The sequence below is a fragment of the Mustela nigripes genome, chromosome 16, assembly GCF_022355385.1.
Source record: "Mustela nigripes isolate SB6536 chromosome 16, MUSNIG.SB6536, whole genome shotgun sequence".
Lineage (NCBI taxonomy): Eukaryota > Metazoa > Chordata > Mammalia > Carnivora > Mustelidae > Mustela > Mustela nigripes.
This window is the reverse complement of record NC_081572.1, coordinates 10,130,371-10,153,293: the sequence shown is the minus strand read 5'-3', so window position 1 is coordinate 10,153,293 and position 22,923 is coordinate 10,130,371. Positions and strand designations below refer to the sequence as shown.

The 22,923-nt window shown below is 41.0% G+C and overlaps 1 long non-coding RNA gene across 2 annotated transcripts; it reads right to left on the bottom strand.

Moving 5' to 3' along the window:
• Positions 1 to 6,685: 6,685 nt before the first annotated feature.
• Positions 6,686 to 17,916, bottom strand: LOC132003802 (uncharacterized). Of its 2 annotated transcripts, XR_009400323.1 has the most exons (4): positions 17,681 to 17,916; positions 11,438 to 11,497; positions 8,296 to 8,412; positions 6,686 to 7,180 (listed from the first exon to the last, which is right to left on the bottom strand). It is a non-coding gene; the product is annotated as an uncharacterized LOC132003802 (long non-coding RNA). The 2 variants fall into 2 exon arrangements; XR_009400322.1 differs by lacking the exon at positions 6,686 to 7,180 and having other exon boundaries at positions 7,944 to 8,412.
• Between the last annotated feature and the right edge of the window lie 5,007 nt (positions 17,917 to 22,923).

The window sequence follows — 22,923 nt, the reverse complement described above, 5'->3', positions numbered from 1 at the left end:
CCTGGGTGGCTCAGTGGGTTAAAACCTCTGCCTTCAGCTCAGGTCATGATCTCAGGGTCCTGGGATTGAGCCCTGCATTGGGCTCTCTGCTCAGTGCGAAGCCTGCTTCCTTCTCTCTCTCTCTCTGCCTCCCTCTCTGCCTACTTGTGGTCTCTGTCTGTCAAATAAATAAATAAATAATCTTCCAAAAAGGGGGGGGGCAGAGGTAGAGATGTAAAAGCTTATTACCATACACCCAGGCCAGGGTATGGACTTATGTAACCCACCTTTATAGCAGGGTCAAAGCTAGACCAGTCCCTACCTGATGTAAGGCTCTCAGTTCTAAATCTCATTCTAACTCAAGTCCAATGCAGCCTCTCCTGTTCCTGTGTATGAATGAAAATATCAGTCCCTAGTCTGTTCTGGTGTGGTTCCTGAGGTTCCTAGGTCATCCATATATCAGCTTAGGCTTCCTGCTTGAGTTGTCTCTACTTCTGGAACGTGGGGCGGGGTGGGGGTGGATTTTCCTTTTTTTCTTTGGAGGATCACCTATTTGATGAGTTAAATATCTCTGTTGTAGTGAGAAGAGAGTTCCTAATCCACATTATAATTTAAGTTCCTATTGGCTTCTATTATTTTTTTTTTTATTCTTGAAGGCATTGAGAGGGTGTGTTTGATTTATGTGTTTATCCTTTGTAGGACTTAGTGCAGCGCTATAAAAATCCATTCGTGCTTAATACAAATAGAATGAATTTAAAAATGAATGAAAGGAAGCGACTTTAAATAATAAAAGTTGAAAGGGAGAAGACTTTAATATTGTAAATAGATGAATTCAGTCAGTCAGGGACCAAGAGATGACGGAAGGCATTACCGTCCTCACTAATGGATCAACAAGCACAATGTACTGCTTCATTTCAAAAAGAAAAAAAAAAAGTACCATGCTGGTTGCTGTCCACAGAAATTCTGCCAACATCCTGGTGGTTGCCGGTTTATAATTTTATGGGTTTACAGAGGATCAAACACTGTATTATTATGTTTGGCTACTAACTCAGGTCAGCAGTTCAAAGGGAGAGGAGAGGGGAGTGGAGTGGAATAGGTAGGGGGGAAGGGGGAAGCATGTGTACGTGGGTGTATTTAAGATAAGAGATGGGGGGCGCCTGGGTGGCTCAGTGGGTTAAAGCCTCTGCCTTCAGCTCAGGTCATGATCCCAGGGTCCTGGGATCGAGCCCCGCATCAGGCTCTCTGCTCTGCAGGGAGTCTGCTTCCTCCTCTCTCTCTCTCTGGCTGCCTCTCTGCCTGCTTATGAGCTCTGTCTGTGAAATAAATAAAATCTTTAAAAAGATAAGAGATGGAACTTACTGAACGTGAAGCCGTCTTTACTGAATCTCAGTGAATTTCCTTTCCACAGATGATAATTAGTATATATTCAGAGCTCTGTTTTGTAAGAATTGAAGCTTTGACAATTACGTACTATTTAAATTTTGACGAAAGAAGAAATTAATAGGTCGTTTGCTTCATGTGTATCTTTTCACAGCGATTTGAAATGAAAGGTTTTTTTGTTTTTTGATTTTTTTGTTTTTTGAAATGGAAGATTTTTATATAAATGAAGAGAAAACCAGATTATCAAACCTATCCCAAATCCCAAATCCCTCTCCCTTCAAAATAAATCTATCTACCTAAATATAATTCATGGGACTATTGATACTAAGTATCACAAGTATCATTTTAGGCATTTAAACTCGACATTCAGTAATTACAGGGTCCTCTCAATACCCAAACTATTTTAAGACCTTCAACAATATTTTCTCAGAAACGAACTTTAGATTATTAATGTAAGAAACTCGGCCCCTTAACCATCACACCTTCTGGCGGGGCCAAGAGGAAATCAAGTTTGACTTCTCAGCCACCGTTTCTTTCCCTCAGATTCAGAAGGGGCTGGAAGAGGGGTGGGTAAGACAGTTAGGACAACAACTTTGTTTAACGCACAGAAAACTGATTATTCCTGGATCTGCTGCCTCTTCCTCCTGTTCCTTTCCCACAGTAAGTGTGTAGTTGGGTCAGCTTTATCATTAGCTGGCTCCAAAAGAAATGGGAGAGCATCATGCACCAACATTAGAAAAGCCCAGACACAACACAGCTGTTTAGTAGTTTTATTTAAGATAAATGTGCATCCCTACATCTGGGTGGTTTAGTCAGTTAAACATCAGACTCTTGGTTTTGGCTGAGGTCATGATCTCAGGGTCATGAGTTCGAGCCCCATGCATGGGACTCTGCACTTAATGCAGAGTCTGCTTGAGATTCTCTCTCTCCCTCTACCCCTCCCCATCCCCACTCATGCTCACTGGCTCACATCTAATGAAATAGATGTGCTTAGAAATAATTTGTCAGTTTATTCATCACATTACATATTCTGTTATTCTCTCATCAAACAGGTATTTAGGGAATATTTATTTTGTGTTTCCAGGCACTAAGAATGCGGCAGTGGAGAAGGGAAAGCAGAACCTTTGCTTCAAGGAGCATACCTCCTGGCAGGGAGGAACCGTAGAGCCGAAAGCAAATCATGTGAGTGCTCTGGCTAATAGAGAGGGGAGAAACAGGGAGTGGCTGGCGTGTACTGCAAGAACTATTTAGGGCAAGGGAGTCAGAGATGGCCTTTCTGAATACAACAGTTATCAGATATCTGAAGACTAATAAGGAACCTGCCTTTATGAAGGTTGAGAAGAGGCATTAAAAGCAAGTAAATAGGACAGGGCTCTCCGCTATCCTGTTCTGTGTTCCGGGACAGTAGTACCAACGGCAGGCCGTGTGCCCCCTATGGAAATACTTAACAATGATAAACCGAGCTAGAAAACTGTTCGTATAATAGTAGTATTATAGTATAATATTTTCTACCCACCCACCTTGACAAATAATCCTTCCTAACCACCTCAAGGCGCCCTGCTTTGAGTTTAGAATTCTTGGACCTTTGGCCTTCCTCCCTGGCAACCCCATCCATGGGCCCATTTCCCCTTCTCTCCACACCCCTGGCTGCCTTCTGTGATGGGAGGAGCCTCCCCCCTGCTTATGTGCAGGTCCCCCAGTCCACACATCCAGCGCAGCTCCCCCTGCCCTTTGGCACTCACTTGGGTTCGTTGGAGAGTGCTCCTCAAGATAGTCAACCGATCTGACTTTACGAAAAGTCTCTCAATCCTTTTGCTGGGAAAGAGCCCAACGATTCTGAACATGAAACTCCTAAGCTGTGACTGAATTTGGGATATTTCAGAAAAATCGAAAAGGCCAGTTAGCCTAGAACAGAGTAATAAACAAGAAGGACCGTCATGGTAGATGACATGGGAACATGGGAGCCAGAAAGCACGGGGACTTTCGGCCATGCTGGGTAGTTAATTTTTCCCCGAGGTAGTGAAAAGTCATTAATTTGAGCATCATTTGCTACGCTTCACATATATCTTACATTAGCATTTTTAACCTGTTATAGAAAATGTTCCAAAGTCCCTGAGTAGTTTGTGGATTTCTTTCTTTTTTTTTTAAATTTTATTTATTTACTGGACAGACAAGAGATCACAAGGAGGCAGAGAGGCAGGCAGAGAGAGAATAGGGGAAGCAGACTCCCTGCTGAGCAGAGAGCCCGATGCGGGGCTCGATCCCAGGACCTTAAGATCATGACCTGAGCTGAAGGCAGAGGCTTTAACCCACTGAGCCACCCAAGTGCCCCTAGTTTGTGGATTTCAAGGAACAGTTTCCAGTATAATGTCCCCTATTATTCTTCCCCTCCCCCCTCTCCATAAAAGCAAGCAAACAAACAAATACCACAAATACTCCTACCAAACCACCCCTAGATGGAGAAAGTAAAAATAGCTCCATTTCATGGACAAGAAAACTGCAGCTCCCTTTTCTGTAGGGCAGCGAGTAAGAAATGATTTGGAACATGGAGACTGATTGGGGGTCTTGCATCTCCCACCCATTGGCTGGGCAACTTTGGATGAGTTAACAGCTCTACCCTTGATTTCATCTGACAAATCCTCTTATAAATGGTGATAATAATACTATTTACCCCATAGTGTTATTGAAGGAATTTCAGGGAGGTAACATGTAGCATTTAATGCATTTTACAGAATGCCTAACACAGAATATATAGTCCATAATGGTTTGTGGTCATTAGCACTGCCATGACTATCACCACCATGACTATTCCTTATGCCTACAGTAAGAAACTGAGAGAACTTAAAGTTCGGCTTTTCTGATTCAAAGACGAGTGCCCTGGTAGCCTTATACTATGGTCCTTTCAGGGAAAAACAAACAAACAAACAAAAAAAGAGGCAAACAAAATTCCAGCAGCATCATTATTTGCAAACAGCCACCAATATCCACCATCAGAATATGGAAGGAGGTAAAGCGAGGGCACTGACATCTCCTAATTTTGTAAAGGCAAAGCTATTTCCTTTTCTGTACGGTCACACTCACTGGGCAGCTGGCCTGGAATCAGCAGCTGGAAGAAGCTCTGCAGTGTCCACACAAAGGGAGTGTGGCAGCTTTGAAAATATAAAACAACGAGCTACAAAACCCAAATGTCATTTGGCTTTTGGCTTTAGGGCCAGAGGTTCAAAATCCCTCTTTCTCTCTCTCTCCCTTTCTCATTCCTTCTTTTCTCTCTCCCTCTCTCATAGACAGACACACACACACATTAGACATGCACACACAGTTTTACCAGTTTTACCCATATTGTCTTCTTGCTTGCACCCACGTCAGTGCCCTCCAGCGGGTATAGACAATCTACTCAGAATCAGTAGTTAATGATAGGGGAGTGAGTCAGACCTGCAGTTTCAACAGGATCTTAAATCGCTTGCTCTATAAAACGTATTCTGTATTCCGTCCATGGCAAGTTCATGGGTTAGGAAACCATGATCAGGTGGGTTTGCTGAATAAAATATGTCATTCTCAAACATTGTACCTGGACACTTCTAAGAAAAGTCCTGGCCCTTGTGGGTGGTGGGAGCCTGGAGCTCAGGCAGACTGGGATCAAATCCTGGCTTCCTTGAAGATATTTCTACAAGTTTCTGTCTCTTTGCCGTAAGAAAGACTACCGTCGATCGTTACTTTTGTAATTGTTACTATTTATTATGATAATAATTACTTGAAATTAGAGCTGAGGGACTCTGGGGAACCCAGAATAATTCACATCTACTCAAGAGGAAAATATGACAAAGATTTTTAAAGTGTTAGTTGTTCATGTAGGTTCCCCAGAAAGAAAAGCCTGAGGCCAGGGCTGTGTGCTTGTCGATTATTTGGGGAAGAAATCTCACACAGGAGGGTTGGAGGACTGGAGAGAGTAAAACAAAGATGTCAGGAAATCCAGGTAGGAGGCGCTGTCAAGCTGCTCTCCCCAGAGCTGGGAGCCTGGTTGCCTGTCCCCATGGGCTTCCTCTGAAGAACTGCATTATTGAATTACTCATTTGAAAGAAAGAAGAAGAGCACTTTTGTTAACTAGCTTCCCTCCTCTGAGGTTCCAGTGTTGATCTATGGAACAGTCATGCTTTGGAGCTTCCAGGATGCACATGTGCCGGAAGGTTCTTGTAATCACTCCGCTGTGTGGGTGTCGGAGAGGCCCCAGGGCATACAGTGAGAGATACTCATTGCAGCTGAACCCCGAGGCTGTGGGGGCTACACTGCTGGCAGATAGCAGCTGGTTACCGAAGCAGAGTCCCAGCAGAAGAGGAGCCAAGAGAACCTAAGGTCCAGGCCAAGGGGAATCTTCAAGCTTGTTCCCTAACTGTGGGTCAGTAATGGCAGCGGGTTCATAGCTAGCCCTTAGTAGAACTCCAAACAATGTAAAAGGGGTTACAAATTCAAATAATGATTTGTTTTCTTGGGAGATAGGGAATGGAGGCAAATGCCTTGTTTTTCCTCTTCTATCTCATGTGGACTCTTTTTTTTTTTTTTTTTTTTAAAGATTTTTTCTTTATTTATCTGACAGAGATCACAAGTAGGCAGAGAGGCAGGCAGAGAGAGAGGAAGAAGCAGGCTCACTGCAGAGCAGAGAGCCCGATGCGGGGCTCGATCCCAGGACCCTGGGATCATGACCTGAGCCGAAGGCAGAGGCTTAACCCAACTGAGCCACCCAGGTGCCCCCTCATGTGGACTCTTAAAAGCTTGGCACTATACCCATTTGCGGTGAGATAGGAATTCTTTGTTGGAAGAGGGGCTGCTTTGTGCACTAGGGGAATATCCCTAGCCTCTCTATCCACCAGATTCCAGTAGCCCTCCCCCAACTGCCATCCCCCCCTCTCCTCCCCAGGTTGTGACAACCGAAAATGTCTTCAGAGGTTACCAAATTTCTCTAGGGGATGGGCCATTGCCCACCCCTCCAAGCCCCCCACTGAAAACCTCTCATCTAATAGAGCTATGATGTCTTTCCTGCTTCCGTTTTACCCCATGTCCCCCCATCCCTGACCCCATGAATGTTTACGCCCCATGCCACAAGCAGCCCATACCTGTGACCAACACCCTTCCCATCAAGACCTGTACCAACAAGATTTTTCTCCGCAGCTCTGTTTACTAGAAGTGCTATTAAAAGCAACTTGATAGGGCCAGCACAACTGGATGTAATTAAGAACAGTTAAATAAAAGAATCTTTTGAAAAAAGGATAAGGGAGTACTCAGTTTGCAACAATGAGGTATGTTTCATAATATTTTTAATGTGTTTTTCTTCATGTTAAAATGCTCCTCATTAAAAAAAAAAAAAAAATGGTTAAACAGTACTCTGGAGTGTTTCCTTTGGTAAGTGTATACCAGACCAGCAAATTAATGAAGATAATAGAAGTCTGTCCAGGAACTATTTTTTTTTTCTTTCAAATGTTACATCCTTTTTAAAAATAAACTTCTAATTTTAGAATAATTGTAGATCTACAGGAAAATTATGGATATAGTACAGATGGCTCCTCTGTACCACATACCCCCTCCTATCATTACCATCTTCTATTAACATGGTACATTTGTCACAATTAATGAAACAATACTGATCCTTTTTTATTAACTAAAGTCTATACTTTATTCAGATGTCTTTACTTTCTCCTAATGTTCTTTTTCTGTGCCAGGATCCCACTGGGACACCACATTTATCAGTCTCCTTGGCAACTCTTGATGGGGACAGTTGAGAGCATCTTTTCTCATCCTGGGCTCCTAAATTCACAAGCACAGGGTAGCCCTTTAGGGCAGGGCATCAAGGTGACTATGGATGAGAAAATTTTCATTCTCATTGTATGCCAATAATAATGGCAAAATAACTAATTGTTTCATGTTATCATGTATCCTGGGCAAGTGCTTTCCATGCATTATCTCACTTAATCTTCATGACAACCCTGGAGAGTAGGGACTGGTTACTCCATTTTCCAGAAGGAAACACTGAGACACAATGCATTTAAGTAACTTTTTCATTGTCCCATAACTAGCAAGTGAGACTTACTAATAAGCAGTATCTGGAACCTATCAAGTCTCTTATGAGGTCTGATGCTAGTGCCTTTTTCTTCTCCTTGTTTCTTTTCTTTTATTTCTTTTTTTTAAGACTTTATTAATTTATGAAAGAGAGAGAGAGAGGAGGAGGAAGAGGAGGAGCAGAGGGAGAGAGACAAACAAACTCCATGTTGAATGCTGAGCCTGGCTTCATCTCATAACCCTGAGATCATGACGTGAGCCGAAACCAAGAGTTGGATGCTCAACCGATGGAGACCACCTGGGCGCCCCTCTTCTTGTTTCTAGCATGTCCTTAACATCACCTTCCTTGATGAAACCCATGGCTCTTTATTCTACCATAGCTTGTAACTTACTTAGAAATAGAGATCCGTTTTATTCATGTCTCTATCCACAAAGCACTTAGTTCAATGCCTTATGCATTAAAGGCATTTGCTAAAAGATTATTGAATTGAATTTTTTTTTAATTAAAAAAAAAAATAACGTAAGTTATTCTCGCCTCTAAGCTTGATCCGAACAGCTCTGAAAATGAGCTGGAAGAATGCTCCAGGGAGGATAAGAGCTAAAAATACCTTCTCATTAAAGTAATGATCAGAAATACCAGTGAGCTCTGGGAAGAGAAATTCTTCAGGTCTGCTGGCTATATACAGCCTGGGGCGGAGGTCTAACTGTAGGAAGCAGTGTCCTGTCCAGGGCGCTTCCCTTGCCCACACTGGAAAATGACAAGGTGTGGTGGAATGTTCTAGGATCATTGGGGTCCAGAGACCAGGAGTCCAGTGCCGAGCAGGCCAGGCATTGACCCTGTGACCTCCAGAAAGTGTCTTCATCTCTCTGGGACTCCAGTTGCCTCACCTGTAAAATGCTCTTGAAGGAGCTTCAGCAAACTCTTAACGATTCCTCCAGCTGTAACATTCTATGATTTTTAGGTGCAATTATGTGAGTCCTGGAAGCCCTGCTTATCCACGCAGCCTTTTTGGAAAAAGGGGAAGGAAAAAGGAAAAGAAAAACACTTCCATAAAAGTATTTATAGCACAGCCAGTGACTATGAATCACAGCATAATTAATTCTCTTTTATAAAGTTGCCTTGTTCCCTAACTTACTTAGTTGCAGCCATTCCCAAGCCCTGCTCAACAGCAGCTCCATTGACGGATACGGCATTTTCCTTGTCTCTTTGCACTGCGTTAAGTTCAAAGCATCCAGGCTAATCTCTGAGTTTCTGCCAGTTCTAAATTTCGGGAACTGCATGATAGTAATCTTCTGTGACTGACTGACAGACCCAGTTGCCGAAGGATGTGAGATAAATGTGATCTATTTTGACTTTAATAAAGCTTTGGATTAATTTCCTCACATCAGTTTTGTCCATCAAGTTTTATTATTAAGTGGTTTACAATTTAATGATGACTGGCCTAGAAAAATTAGCCACGGGCTGGTTTGAAACCGCTGCATGCTGATCCCGTGGTTATTGTAGATAACAAATACCCTTTTTCTGCAAATGTCTGTGACCCGCCATTTCTTCCATCTGATTCTTTCTGGCACACCTTTCTGATGATTTATCTTTTTTTTTTTTTTTTTTAAGATTTTGTTTATTTATTGGAGAGACAGAGATCACACGTAGGCAGAGGAAGGCAGAGAGGAGGGGGGAAGCAGCTCCCTGCTGAGCAGAGAGCCCTATGCGGGGCTCAATCCCAGGACCCTGAGATCATGATCTGAGCCAAAGGCAGAGGCTTTAACCCACTGAGCCACCCACAAATCAAGACAAACCTTGATTTGTCTTCTTAATAACACCTTCTACAATAATATTTTCTCATCAAACACTTTTCTCTAGCCTCAAATTCTACTCTAGGAATCTTCAAAAGGAGTTTAGGAAGTTACCTAAAAGTATTCATGCTAGAGGGCTTGAGATAATCTTGATTCTGTTTTGCAAAGTTTCTTCATTTATTTACTGGATGTCTACTTCCAATTTGGAGTTGAGAAACCACTAATCAGTTTCCTTCCTCTGAATTAGGGAAGTGAGGGATGAGGAGGAAGCTAACAAGAGCTGATTTTATGTTGACAAATTCTACTGACTGGCCAAAGGGAGGAAAATTGTACGCCTGAGCCATAGGAATGCATGAGTGTTCACTCTTCCCCTTGAGTCTTATCTCATGTCATGTTTGACTTCGGATGGGAACTGTGTAATAAAAGGTAGATTAGTCCATAGTTTAGATTTCCTCTTTGACCTTGAGCAAGGAGGTTTACCTACGTGGTACCAATTTCTCCATGGGTAGAATAAAGAACTAGGATGGGCTGGCTTTGAAAACTTGTTCAATAGAAAGGTTCAGGGAGCAATCTGGATTGATCCATTTTATTAAGGTCCAAGTTGGTTCATGTCTAAAAAAAAATAGATCATTATGGGTCATTTTCAAATTTCCTCCTTTTTTTTAATCCTGATTTTGAAAGACAAGCCTTTGGCATATCTCTTTGGGATCATACTATATAAAAGATATGATCATCAGGGTGGTGAATTTACCCAACAGAAATGGTGTTATGCTTTCCTCACCTGAGAGTGGCAGAAAAGTCTGAGCTGCACTTAAAAGTCTAAACACTTTGGAATCAGAATATAATCAGCCTGCCATAAATGTTCCTGAGAAAGATAGTAGCAAGCCAGACAAGAAATGGAATTCTTGGCAGAAATAACCACTTCTCTGAAAGCCAGGTTCTCAGCATCCACTTGACCCCAAATTGAACACATTTTAAAAGCACTCAGGGATCTCCAGCTTTGTCTGCCATTTCATTGCCTTGAGCCAATCCTTAGCCCTCAACACGCCCTTTTCTAGTGTGGGGTCTTTCAATCATATTTTCAGTTTGTAAGCAGATAGCCATATAGCTACAGAAAATGTTTGAGGCCCTCTTTCTTGTTTGAATGAGATTCTATTATGTGAGAGAAAAGTTTCTCTTTTTTAACTTTACATCTCATAAAGTACAGCTTATACATTTATAAAGAAACCTTGAGGCGCCACATAACATAGCAATTTAGGGGTGCCTAGGTGACTCAGTAGGTTGAGCTGCCCTTTGTGGGGGTCATGGTCATGACCTCAGTGTCCTAAGATGGCGCCCTATTGGGGCTCTGTGCTCAGTGGGGACTCTGCTTCTCCCTCTCCTTCTGCCCCTCCCACTCTTGCACATGCTCTCTTGCTCTCTCTCCCTAGAATAAATAAAAATAAAATATTTTTAAAAAGATAGGCATTTAAAACTGGGGGTCTCCTGTGTTATCTACCACTTCAGTTGTACCCCAAGAGGGTATACCTGCACTACAGTGAATCTGATTTCACAATGAAGCTCCAAGTCTAAGATCTTAGAATATTGGGGGAAGGGGTTGAGGGATGCCCAAATGTTATACATAGAATTACAAAGGAGGTGGAATTACCCAGCAGCTCATCTGTCGCATTCTTTGTGTAATGGAAAAGGGCTGGCAGGTCTCAGTATAGTGCAGACCACTTCATTTTCAGAGCTAAGTATCTTGTTTTATCCTAGGTGGCTAAGCCACAATGAACAGTCATGGTGATCTCTCTCCATGTGGCTTCTCTCTCATGATATCTTTACCTGCTGAGATAAGAAATCTGTCAGGGAGAAGCCATGTGTTCAACATAGCCATTTTTTAAATTTCTACTCACTACAAAAATGAACCTTAAATAAGACTTGTGGAAGAAGGGACGCTTGGATGGCTCAATTGGTGAAGCCTCTGCCTTCGGTTCAGGTCATGATACCAGGGTCCTGGGATTGAGCCCCGCCTCGGGCTCCCTGCCCAGTGGAAGTCTCCTCTCTCTGCTCCCTGCTCATTCTGTCTTGCTATCTATGTCTCTTTCTCTCAAATAAATAAATAAAATCTTTTTTTTTTAAGGGTTGTGGAATAAGATAAACATGAATTTGAGTTTGGTTTTGCCTAATGTGCTAGCTAATTCCAATGTTTAGTCTTGTGCAGTTGCCCTGATCTAGAGGAGAGATCATTATTTACCTTGGGTGTGTTGTTGGTTTCAGTTGTCTTTTCTATAATGTATGCATTGTCTTCCTGGAACTAGAGAAAATAAGAAAAATCACACAGAAAGGAGAAATAGGGATATAGTTCCTTGTCTCAAAAAAAAAAAAAAAAAAAAAACAAAACAAAAACTCCATAAATTCTAAAACTCAACCAAGTTAAACCAAAAACCCTCTCCTTTTGCAAAACAGACACATGGGATTGGAAACAGAATGAGAATTATTCTCACACTGTGTACCACCATTGATACAAAAATAGAGTTTTCATCATTTATATCCTGTGATTCTTTAAGGCAAGTTTTTATAACAGTAGCTCTGTTTATAATTCTATTAATGTTGCATCCCTTTAAATGGTCCTTACTTTCTGTCGATTCTCCTTTATCAAGTCAGGACTTCATTGTGTGCCATTTTCCATAGGAAAATAATTGCACATACTACTAAAACCTGTACATTTATAAATGAGATCACGGGACTTGCATGCAGACACTCAGAAGATAAGGTTATAGAATTTCCTATTTTTTAATCAGCAGATGACTGCCTACCCAGCCGAGTGATAAAAGCATGGTAGGAAGAGAATGGTTAAGGGTTCTTGGATCCATCCCCCTGGTTAAAAAATATATTAAAACCTTCTTTATATTAAAGATTCTATGGAAGAAAAAATATCGAGTGCTATGTTTTAGAAGAAAGACACTTACAGACTGTGTAACCTTGGACAACTGTATGACTTTCTAAAGCTAAAATATCTGCCCCCAATACCGTCATCCCAGAATTCCTCATTAACTGAAGTTGACAATAATTCCTATGTTTTTGTGAAGATTAGAAAAGGATAGCATGTATGGTGATGTACCCAGTGAAGATTGGAACTTTGATCTCAAGTAACCATCATGTGTGGAATCTATCCAGGTTTCTGCCTTTAGGGGTGATACCTGTTGATCTGAGAGATTTCCTAGAAATGTGCGTACAACTCATACAGGTATCAGTCTATGGTTCTTATGAGGAGAAACCATTGGATTTTGATGAAACAGAGATGTGAGCTGTCAGGGGACATGACCTTTTCCTAACCACAGGTGTCATGAAATCCTGTGGGTTGGGTAGGGCTATGTGGAAAATTTGTGTGAGAAAAACAGAGAGGTATCCTGGTAACAAAAGGAAGGACTGAGGATTTGGTTCCTCTCTGAGATTCCCAGATAGTGAAATGAGCTGGTTGGACCAAGATGGACGGCCCTGATGAATGCTTCGGGTCAAGGAAGGGTAAAGTGGTTCTGGCTCTGTGCCACTGAGCATTAAGGCATTTTCAAGAGAAGGAGTGTCCATGACTGAGTATTTCTCCAGTGTTCCTGCCTCATGGTCTAAGAGCCGGTCATCATGGATTCTCCACAAACTATGTAAAATTCCATTTTGAATTTCCTAAAACCCATTCCCTCTTTGTAAAGCAGACTATTACTGATACATCTTATTGTCTTCCAGAGTGTTCTCAGCTCCCAACCATCTGCAGGCAGCTTCTAGCTTGTTTGGAGTGGGCTGGGAAATTGAGAGGTTTCTCAGTTCTGGTGTGGGAAATGGAAAGAATTCAATTCTTGGTGGTCAAAAAAGGGGGGGGGTGGAGAAAAACACCAAAAACTGGGGAATGACTCTTCGTATCACTGAGAAAAACACTGGCCTGGTTCTTTGGCCTTTGGTTTCATGAATAGGCTTGTTAAGGATCCAGACAGCATCAGAGCCCCTATTCCCTTGGCATCATGTTTTACCTTAATTTATTCTCACCATTTTAAAAAGGAAGGAGTGGGAGTTTAAGAGAAGGATAGTGGGATAGTCCCACTTCCCCTCTGGGCCAGTCCACCCTCTTGTGCCCTCCAGGATAAATAATTGCACAGGTCCCAGGTTTTTCATGGGTTTCTCAACCGGAAGACCCCACCAGGCAGAAGCTCTCCCTTGATTCTTCACCGCCATGCTCCATCTTTCTCCAGCATGTTGAGGTCTTGGTGACATGTTGGCCTACTGCCAGATAAAGACTTTGTGTTGGCGAGGAAAGATGAAAGTCTCTTATCTTGCGTGATTAGCTTGGGGATGGTATTTGGTGTTCTCCATATAACGCCTATCTTGTTAGACATGGATAACACCTTACGCTTCTCACTACATTTCCATCTACATTATCTAAATTGTTTCTGGGACAATCTTATACAATTGGTGGTATTATGCCCTTAGTATAGATTCATTATTTGTTCTCCAAATAGAGTTGAGCTATATGCTATGCTAGGCAATGAGGAGATAGTTTTAAAGGAGCTGGGTTCTTTCCCTTAAAGAAGATGATGAGCCAGTGAAGGACAAAGATAAGTAAATGGACATTGTATTATGGGGAAATAACTACATGGAAGAGAGATAATGTTTTAAGACTATGGTAGAGACCCTGTTGATATAAACCACTGGGCCTTTACTATATCAGTGCATGCTGGTCTGTCTTCCACCTGCCAGCACCTTGGTCTCTTTAGCTAAGGGGGCTTTCCTTTGGTCTCTCAGGCTATTCTTCCCTTGACCTATGACTGGTAGACATTATTATACACATATTTCACGTCCCTTGCTCCTCAGATGGCTAACATAGGTGCATGCTTCCTATTGTTTTCTATACTTTCCCAGTTGGATCGAGCTCCATAGGCCAAGTAATAACTGTCTTGGTAACACTCTATTAGTTCCCCTTTCCTTCTCACTTTGGTACTTTCTGTATTCCTGGGATCATATTCCAAATACACGACTTGAAGTCTAACCCATGTCTCAGAGTCAGCTTCTAGAAGAACCCAAATAAGAGAAAATGATCAAATAAGCATCTTTTAGAGATAACACATCTCTGTGATTTCTAGTTAGAATATATATATTTTCCCATTCTTTAATTCATTCATTTATTTAACAAAATCTGAGTACCTCTTGCATACTTGGCAAGAGTCCTGGATATCTGGGAGGAAGAAAATAGACATAATTTTTTACTTCAAGGGGGGTCGGAGTCTAGTGGCAGTATGCCAATAAAAATAAACATATAGGAAGAATCTTTGATGACTTCAATAAGTAAAACAAAGGAAGTCAGAGCTTTAGGAGTCATTTGGAGAAAAATAAACACTTCATTTTATAAATGTAGACATTAACATAAAGAGAAGAGGGTCCCAACACACCTGGCTAATATGAGGCAGAGCAAGGACAGGAATGCAGGTCTGTCTAGTCTAACCCTGTATTCTTCTTAGTATACCACTATAATATACTATACTCTTTCTGGAAAGATAAGAAGTACTTTAACTACTTAACTTTTGTGACTCTTATTTATGTCCAGAAAGGTATGTGATCACATGGTTACCACCAAATAGTTTCAAGTGGAGTTAAGTTCACTACAGAAATAAGTAGGTAAGGAAATAATTTCTTCCACTTTTTCTTAACCCCCCACTCATGGACCAAACTCAGCATTCTTAACACTTAAATAAATAAATAAATAAATAAAAAGTCCTATTGGTGTAGTTGTAATGGATTGGATTGGAAACAACAAATAGTTTCAAATACTCTTTACATTCTTGTCTTCCATCCTCGATCTCAGAGAAATCTCGTCTTATAGTTTGGGCTTTCTCTCTAGAGCTGGATATGATATGCCATGGAAGGAATGTTGAGCAATTTATCTGGGACTGGGTTGGCAGCACTTGGTCCCCCATCTTCAGTAGCTATTCACCAGGCCAAGAGGTTGATGTGGGTCCTAAGTTGTTGTCTGCATAGGCAGGATGTATCCTGAGGTGGTCCAAAGCCAAGTCCAGGGTTTTGTAGTGTTGCTCTCCTCAAAAACAGCCTGCTCGTATACTGTTCCATCTCCCTTCATGCTGTTGCAAGTGTTGGGTGATTTCTGATGATTTATTTACCCATAAATCAAACTAATGGAAGTAAGTTCTGATTCTTGCTATCCAATTAAGGCATTATGGTGATTGGTTCTTGGTATACGGTGGTAACTTTTGCTTTGTTATTAAGGTATCTGCATTCTATAGAAAAGGACCATGTGCTCTCCTTTCATGTTCTCCTACGTTAGAAAAATCTAATGAGTTTTTTATACACCTTCATCTCAACAAATATCTGTGTTCCTCAGATTCCTAGCATCCTTTACATTTATCCCCTCCCCTAGGCCTCTAGCAATTATGAACTCCATTGATTATAATTTCAAAGCTCCATGATAACTTGATATATAAAGCAATTGATATTCACAATCTGCAATCTCCCAAATGAATATTTATTTCAGTACTTCAGCTGCAACATCTAAAAATGAAGGTAAATAATTTGACAAGGACCTCAAAAGGCTGGCATATTTTCTTTCAATTGGGAAGTATGTGACTTCTTAAAATAGCTCGGGCTCTTTCTTCATGGAACTTACATGAATGCCCCTATTGATTTTTCATGAGATTGGAAAGGGAAAGGGTTTGGATTACAACATTTTGGGCTATTTTTAGAAAGTATTTAACAATCTAAAGATGTAGTTAGAGATTTTTTTTTTTTTAAAGGGAATGCTGTTATGTTGTTCATGTGATCCCTAGTTAGTAATTAAGGGACTCACACTAAAATGGTCATCGTCATCAGAAAATAATATTGTCCAAGTTCTAGTCAGTTCTTGGTTAAAACAGAAATGAATAAGCCAATTCTGACTCACTTCAGGAGAAAGATGATGGTTCATTCAATTTGTAATAGCTTTTGGGTTCAAGCTAGAGAACCAGGCTCGGGCAGACGTCAAGGGAGGAAAAGTCCCTCCAAGATGTCCTGATGTCCAAGAAGTCCTGATGTGGACTTCAGGATATCATTGTTCCCCAGGTGAGCTTCGTTAAGGCTGCCCAGTGCTTCACCTAGGACATGGGTTGTTGCTCTGTTGTACTGCTCTACGTCCAGACCTTGACTGCTATGCCTTTGGAATCCCCACAAGTTTTCTGACTTTCTACCTGTACTACCTGTGCTTCCTGTTATGCCTTGGGAATCCCCACAAGTTTTCTGACTTTCTACCTGTACTTCCTGTGCACTTATGGGCCAAGTACAGGTCCCAGCATCTGGTTGGCTGAGCTAAGTAACCTTTCCAGAGTTCAGCTTCCAAGAGACAAAGACTGGTTGTATTGGATGCTCCTTTCGCTTCGTGGTTGAAAGTGGAATTCCCTCCCTGAACCTATCATTTAGGTGACCAGAGTCCTGGTTGCTGGAACAGTCAGGATTTAAGTCTGCCACTGATATGTGATGATGAATGGTGCTCCGCTCATTCTAAAGTGTATCCAGATTTGGATGATGTTATGGATTCAATGTTTGTGCTGCCCCCGACCCCCTTTCATAGGTTGAAGTCCTAACCCACTGGTGTGGTGGAATTGGTAGGAAGGGCCTTTGGGAGATGATTAAGTCACGGGAGTAGAGCTCTAATCATGAATGACATTAATGCCTTTATTTGTTTTTTTGAAGACCTTGGAGAATTCTTTTTTCTCTTCCGCTATGTGAGGAGATAGCCTTTTATGAGCCAGGAAGTGGGTTCTCACCAGACACTAAACGTGCCGGCGCCTTGATTTTGGACTCCCCAGCCTCTGGAACTGTGAGAAATCAGTATTTGTTGTTTAAGCCACCCAGCCTATGGTATGTTGGGGACAGAAGCCCAAATAGACTAAGTCAGATGATAAATGACATGCTTACTCTACGGATTCTAGGATTTCCCCCCAGATTAAAAGGGTGATTAGATACACTAGGAAATCAGACTTTATACTCTTTTACTAAGATACAAAATGCAACCAATGCTCCCTGCCCCTTTTCTCATGAAGAAATGGGGATGAGACATACTTTTCAGTATCCCTACCTTTTGACATACTTTCAGGTTTAAGTCCTTTGAGGAGAACAAAATGTCAATGTAATAAGTGAAAAGACTGGCTCTCTCCACAGTCCAGCGATGCACCTCGATCATAAGGACTTTTGTCACTGATGGGCCACAAAGCAGAGAATATATCTACTACTAACCTTGCATACACAACTCTACCAAATGAACTCCTCACACATGTGTCTACTGTTGTGTAACATCACTGATTTGTGTGCCCAAAGCAAGAGGTAGTCAGGTATGAAACACCACTAGAGAGAGTAGCTAGACTGACTTATGGTTTATACTGAAGCAAGCCTAGTAGGATCAAAGGATAAAAGAAATTTCTTTCCCTCCAATCAATGATTGGGATGATGATCAAAATAAACCACTTACCAGTATGGTGTTAAATGCCATCTTTTTCATTTTTCCTAGTTTTCAGCCTTTTTTTTTCTGGGGTATTCACTGACGTTTATTACTCACTTACCCCTGCCCCCATCTAGACGACAAATCCTCTGATGGTCCAGGCAACTTAGGCTGGGTAGTTTTTTTTGCAGTAGGAGACCATGACTCGATCATATTTGTTTCTCCCTTTGCATTCAACGTGTGCTTTGTTTGCAAGACACTCTCAAAATCACCAATCCCACTAGAATTAAAATTTGTCCTGCACATAAAAAGGCTGAAAATGTCTGTTGAATGAGTGAACATGATTCTGAGAGAATAGAGCCATTTGGAAATTATATATATTTCTGGATGTAGGGTCTTCAGGAACTTACCATGCTAAGTCCCACCAAGAAAAAGATTGAGGAACCTCGAGGGATTTATATGTATTTTGTGCTGCTAATATAATGCAGTGAATAGGGAGGAAAACTGTCTTCTTCCTCAAGAACCTTCGTAGCTTCCTGGAAGTGACTATTCTGAGTTTGTCTTGACGACATGATATCTTATGCATTTTTGATTGTCAAAGATGAAAAACCGTGGTCACTATGACTTATCCCGGCGTTTCGGTTCCCTGAGATGACTTTGTTCTTCATCAGGGAGAAGTAATAGCCTGAAAATAGATGCCTCCACAGAGATCAAAATAGGTGAGCTCTTTCACAGGGGAAATGGCTTTTGCTCGAAGAAATGTTCTCACCATTTTAATGTTTTTGATTGTTCTTTCTCACCTTATTTCACATAGGAAGACATTTTCTTTAATTACCGTAATCAAGTATGCAGCTTATAGGAAGTGACTCAAAGGAAAAAGGTGTCGACTCCTGAGGGCTGATAACATAGAAGCTGGTGACCACACAGGAAGGCCTTCAACATGGAAACACAATGTTAGTTTTGTGCCAGGATCCCATGGCCGTATTCCCTTATATTTATAAGACTTCATGAAGTTGCTTTCAAGGTAGGGTTTCAAGATGCATTACTTGTATGTCATTATAGATGTCATCTATATGTGTATATGTATGTGTGTGTATATATATATGTATATGTATATATATGTATATATATATAGATGTCAAGATGTCATCACTTGTATGTCATTATAGGGTGCTGTTCCATCTTGACCAAATGCATACTTCTCCTCTCTTTGAGTCAGAAATGAAGAGGTGGGTATGTATTCATTCACTGAAGAAATTTATACCCAGTGTCTACTATGGACAAGGCATTATGTTTGGGTCTAGAGATATAGAATTGAACAAAAGGGTGTTCGTTTTCAGTGCTGGGATATGAGGGCAGGGGCAAGAGAATGAGGGGGTGACAGATAATAAACCAATGGAAAAAATGTATAGTATAAAAATGGTAAAAAAATAGTATCAGGCTATTACACATGCATTAAAAAACCTGAAAAGGGGAGAGGAATAAGACTCTGTCAGCGAAGTCAAAGATATCAATATTAAATGGACAGTACCTCTGAAGAGGTACTCTGTGATCAGAGGGCAGATGTAGATGTAGTCAGAGAGAGACCATGTGGATAAGTGAAAGTAGAATTTTCCAGACAGTGATGTCCTTAAACTTGCTGTCCTGAGGAATATCCTTGTGCAAAGGAAGGCAAGGGGCTCAGACAGTGTGGGTGAGTGGTAGAAGATGAAGTGAGAAAGGTAGCAGAGACCAGACCACGTGGTTGTGTTGGCTTTGCTGAGACCTCTGGACTTGATTCCAAGTGTTTATCCTATGTAAGTAAGTGTGAGATCTCTGAGACACCAGCTTCCATGTTGTAGCAACTGCCTCTTCTATCCCTTTCTGTGGCTCCTTTCCCTTTCCTTTTCAAATGTATCATCCTTGAAATTTTATTTTACATCTTATTTTTACCTACACAGGAAAAGGACCTTTTTCTGGTATCGATAATACGTTTATTGATAATATGACAGCCACTGCACAAAAGAAAATTTCCATTTGATTTTTTACAATCACCTTCTGGGATTCTACTCAGGTTAATTAACTAGTCACAAAGTTGGAAAACTGGGACCCCAGCTTAGGGTTGACTGACCAAAGAAGTCTGTGCCCACTGTACTCCGCCATACTGCCAACTAGATGCTCCATGACTCAAGGATGATGTGGGTCCTTTTACCTGAAAATTGTGGGATGGACATCACCCTCAATTCCAAGCTCCATCAAAGGGTCCTGTCATAAAGCCAGTGTCACTGTCTTTAAGTTATTTCTAGCTCATGCTGTGGGAGCCTCGATTTCTGTGTTGACTGCTAGCAGGAAAATCTAAAGTCAGTGGCTAGAGTTGGACCTTCAAGGTGATGGTGAAGATAACACCCATCCAAGAAAGCTTGGTCTATGGCCTCTTGGTGCCCGTGCTGCTCACACACAGGTGAAGATGGTGTGGCCAAGAGTGGAATCGAAAAATGTGCCACAACCAAGGCAAAAATAAATAAACCAAACTATGGAATTTCAAGGTCCTTATACCATGTCGGAGGTTTAAGATTCAGTGATTCATCCCTATTTCCCCTAGGTCTGCTAGTCCCTGATTCAAGTACATATTACGAAAGAAAAACAAAAACAAAAACAAAAACGCTGATATAAATGAAGGAATTGGCACATTCGGGCTGGGAAGTGAAAATACTATGTCTCACTGTCTTTGTGTCTTGGATTTTGGTCTCAAAATACTCTGTTAACAGCTAAAGAGTATTAATGAAGAGACACATCTGCAAGAAATGTCTCTTCAATCGCACCTCTTAGAGAGATGTAATTGTTTTATGTAAATGTTTTCCTCAGCATGACTAATTGGTATTGATTTGTTTATCTAAAACGTCTTCTGAAGCACTCTCCTACTTGTGAAACCAAAGGATGTATCGCAGAAGCCTGTGGCATTCAGAATCAAATAAAGCAAGGTTTAAACCTTTCTTCCCTCCCTAAATGGTGGTATGTACTTGCCTCGTGGAGCCAAGTCTCAGTTTTGTAATCTGTAGGTGGGTACAAGAACTCTTGTAATTATCCAGTATATATCATTCTGTGAGATAATGCCTGTGAAAGCATTTAGTACATTAAAGAGTCCACAGATAATAATAGTAACCATTACTGGGATGCCCTGTACACATGACGGACGTGTATTGTTATTCTATGAAGCCTGTGATTATCCAAGTTGGTGACTCAAAAAGAAACTATAAATTGTTGCTAACACCCTTTTTATTATATTTTTTAAAATATTTTCTTTTCCAACCCCAGTTATGTGATTATGTGCTCATTCTTATCATCAGTTTAATTGAAAAATTAGGGAGCCTAAAAAGTCTGGATATGACAAGGCCAAACTGACATGTAGAAAAATTATTTTCTTCTGGAATTAAAATTCATCATTAGTTCTTCCCACTCTTATTGCAATTAAATATTGATCATCTATGAATGGACATCACATGCATATTAGTAGCTGACTAATAATCAGAGCTTTAGAAAATCTAATTTAGTAGAATACTGGGCATATTGTTAGCATCGAATTATGTAAAGATTAGTCCGTATCATTGTTTGCTGCTATTTGACAGTGGGCCAAAATAAGCTATACATGTTTATAATTATATTTAACTATATATGTAGTTATATATAATTTGTCATTTTATCCTATGACATCTACCGTGTATACCGGTAATTGCTCTGTGGATAGGGATGGATTTGGGGAGAGGGGATAGGATTCTTGGAAGACACAGAAAAATTGCAAGTTGTCTGTTACTTGTCCTCTGTGTGTTCTCTACTCCCCATTGTACATTGTCTAGTATAAAGTACCATATTCTAGACTGTGTGTGTAGAGGTAAGGCTGGGACTGGAGATTGGAGCAGAGATGTATAAGATGTTTGCAAAACTACTGTTTCATGGACCGTTGTCAGGGCCCCTAGGTGGCTCAGCCCGTGAAGCTTCTGCCTTCAGCTCAGGTCATGATCCAAGGGTCCTAGGATCCAGCCCCACATCGGGCTCCCTGTTGAGTGGGGAGCCGGCTTCTCCTTCTCTCTCTGCCACTCCCTTTACTTGTGCCCTCTTGCTTGTTCGCTCTCTCTCTCAAATAAATAAAATCTTAAAAAACATAATAAGCAGTTGTCAGTTAACACGAAGGGCCTTGAATCTTAGCACAGAGACCAATGACCTCAAAGGGATCTTCTATGTCTTCTAGTTAAATATTTCAAATTTGGGAAGTATTGTTCTCTTTTGTCCCCTAATGGATTTTTTTAAAAAGATTTTATTTATTTATTTGACAGAGAGAGATCACAAGTAGGCAGAGAGGCAGGCAGAGAGAGAGGGGGAAGTAGGCTACCTGCTGAGCAGAGAGCCTGATGTGGGGCTGGATCCCAGGACCCTGAGATCATGACCTGAGCCGAAGGCAGAGGCTTAACCCACTGAGCCACCCAGGCGCCCCTCTAATAAATTATTTTTAAATATTAAATGTCTACTTAGTCGAACATGAACTAACTTATTACCTTCAGCTATCTCATTTAGTCATATAATTAACCAACAAATATTCATGAGTTGCTGACTATATTGATGGTGTCCAAGACAGGAGCCTGCATTGCAGACACTGTTGTGAGCAAATTTGACATGTATGTTTCCTCCTGCCTTTTCTCCTACATCATATTAATTACGAGTTATTGTGAATATCCACACAAGGGAGACACTTTGATGTGTTGCACAAAAACAACACGTGACCCCAAAGATGAAAAAAAAATAGTTTCCTCCCATCATCAAGAGAAGAGGTCATGTTTTCTTCCCTATCCTATTTTGCGAAGAGGAAATGGGTACTTGAATCAGTCTTAAGTCTTTTCATTTCCTTCCCAAAATGGATATTAAGTGAGAAAAACAAATAAAGAACAGAAGCCACAAGGATAGCAACAAACAAGGTAGGAGTCTTCTGGCTCAATCCAATGCAATAGCCTATAGGAGAGGCAAAATGGTGACTGTTCAATCTACTCTCTCTCTAGTAAGAGAAGAAACACAGAGACAAAGAAGTGGTCATTGTCTGGAGTATAGACTGAGAAGAGAATGAGAGAAGAGGATAATTGTCTCCCTATTTGATTCATGTGAACAGTTTTCTTTTCTTTCTTTTTTTTTTTTAATTTTCATAAAGACACAACAGAAGTCATTCCCCCATTAAGTTTGAGATTGTTACTAAATTATCTAGATAATCTCTTCTACTCTGTTTTGCTGTTGGTGAATGTTTGACTTAT